The sequence below is a fragment of the Orycteropus afer genome, unplaced genomic scaffold, assembly GCF_000298275.1.
Source record: "Orycteropus afer afer isolate SDZICR_OR568_19922 unplaced genomic scaffold, OryAfe1.0 scaffold00858, whole genome shotgun sequence".
NCBI lineage: Eukaryota > Metazoa > Chordata > Mammalia > Tubulidentata > Orycteropodidae > Orycteropus > Orycteropus afer.
This window is the reverse complement of record NW_006922445.1, coordinates 497,839-500,511: the sequence shown is the minus strand read 5'-3', so window position 1 is coordinate 500,511 and position 2,673 is coordinate 497,839.

Genomic DNA, 2,673 nt, shown 5'->3' with positions numbered 1-2,673 from the left:
AGTTTTTTATAGTTTTCTTTGTAGAGGTCTTTTGTGTCCCTGGTAAGATTTATTCCCAAGTATTTTATGTTTTTGGTAGCTATTGTAAATGGTGTTGATTACCTTATTTCTTTTTCAGCAATCTCTTTGCTGGTGTAGAGGAATCCAACTGCCTTTTGGATGTTGATCTTATATCCTGCCACAATGTTAAATCTCTCAATTAGTTTCAGTAGATTTTTGACTGAGTCTCTTGGATTTTCCAGGTAGAGGATCATATCATGAGGAAATAGGGATAGTTTGACTTCTTCCTTACCAATATGGATGCCTTTGATTTCCCTTTCTTGCTTTATGGCCCTGGCAAGGACTTCCAGTACAATGTTGAACAGAAGTGGTGATAGAGGACATTTTTGTCTGGTTCCTGTTCTCAAGAGGAATGGTTTCAGTCTCTCTCCATTGAGAAAACGTTGGCGTTGGTTTTGCATAGATGGGCTTTATTATGTTGAGCAATTTCCCTTCTATTCTTATTTTACTGAGAGTTTTGATCAGGAATAGATGTTGGATTTTATCCAATTCTTTTTCTGCATCAATTGACATGATTATGTGTTCTCCTTTGTTTTATTTACATAGTGGATGACATTGATTGTTTTTCTAATGTTGAACCATCCTTACATACCTGATATACCCCACTTGGTCATAATGAATTATTTTCTTGATATGTTGTTGGAGTTTATTGGCTAGGATTTTGTTGAAGATTTTTGCATCTATATTCATGACGGATATTGGTCTGTAGTTTTCCTTTTGAGTGATGTCTTTGTCTGGGTTGGAGTCAAGGTTATGCTTGCTTCATCAAATGAGTTAGGGAGGATTCCATCCTTTTTTATGTTTTGGAATAGTTTGAGTAGGATTGGTATCAGTTCTTCTCTGGATGTTTGGTAGAATTCTCCAGTGAAACTGTCTGGGCCAGGACTTTCTTTAGTTGGTAATTTTTTGATGACCTGTTCAATTTCTTCTTTTGTGATGGACCTGTTCAACTTTTCCACATCAGTCTGTGTTAGTTTAGGTAAGTGGTATGAAATTTGTCCATTTCCTCCATATTTTCAAATTTGTTGGAGTACAATTCTTCATAGTATCCTGATATTATCCTTTTTATTCCAGTTGGCTCTGTTGTGATGTCACCCATTTCATTTCTTATTCTTATTTGTATTCTCTCCTTGTTTTCCTTTGCAAAATTTGACAGTGGTTTGTTGATTTTATTGATCTTTTCAAAAACCAACCTCTGGTCTTTCTGATTTTTTCCTATAGCTCTTCTATTTTCTCTTTCATTGATTTCTGCTTGAATATTATTTTCTTTCTTCTGGTGACTGTAGGCTTTTCTTGCTGTTCTTTTTCTAATTGTTGGAGATGTTGGTTTAAAATGTTGAATTTGGCTCTTTATTCTTTTTTGATGTGTGCAGTTATTGCTACAAATTGGCCTCTGATCACTGCTTTTGATGTGTCCCAAAGATTTTGGTATGCTGTGTTTTCATTCCTGTTTGATTCAAGGAATTTTTGAATTTCAAATTTTATTTCTTCTCTTACCCAGTCTTTCTCAAGAATGGTATTGTTCAGTTTCCATGTGTTTACTCTTTTTCTGCTGATCTTCTTATTGTTAATTTCTAATTTGATTGCATTATGATCTGAGAAGATGCTTTGCAGTATTTCAATGTTTTTAAATTCATGAGACCTTCCTTTATGGCCTAACATATGGTCTATCATGGAAAATGTTCCATGTGCACTGAAAAGGAATGTATATTGTACTGTTGTTGGGTGAAGTGCTCTGTAGATGTCTATAAGGTCAAGTTGGTGGATTATATTGTTTAGATTTTCTACATCTTTGTTGAGTTTCTTTCCAATTGTTCTGTTTCAAAGAAGGTGGTGTATTAAAGTCTCCTACTATGACTGTGGAGTCATCTATTTACCTTTTCAACTCTTTTAAAGTCTGATTTATATATTTTGGGGCTCTTTCATTGTGTCCATAGATATTTATTATGGTTGTGTCTTTATGTTCAATTGATCCCTTAATCATTATATAATGTCCTTCCTTGTCTCATATGGTGGTTGTCTTAAAGTCAATTTGATCAGAAATTAACATTTCCACTCTTGCTCCCTTATGGTTGCCATTTGCTTGCTATATCTTTTTCCAACCTTTGATTTTTAGTTTATTTTTGTCTCTATCTGTAAGGTGTGTCTCTTGTAGGCAGCATATTGATGGGTTTTGTTTTCTTATCCAATCTGCTACTCTCCATCTCTTGAGTGGTGCCTTTAATCCATTAACATTCAGTGTAATTATTGACAAGTATGATTTGGTTGCTGTCATTTTGGTATGTGTTTTTTCATGGTGTCCCTCGTTTCTTTGTTCCATAATATTTTCTGCACTAAGCTCATTATGTTTATGAATCCTGTTATCATTTCCTTTGTTGGTGTTGTTTTACTATTTGCTCCATATTTGTGTTTGTCCTCTTTTTTATTGTGATGTGAAGGTTTATCATTTTTCTTTGAGGTTACCCTATGATTTATAATTTTATCCTCGAGTTTAAAACATTCCATTCTATCTTGCAATTCTCTTAACTTCCTCACCATTTAGAAGTTCTGTAACTACACAGTCTTTTCCCTCTTTTTGTTTGTAGTTGTCCTCACTTGCCAATTGATGTCTCT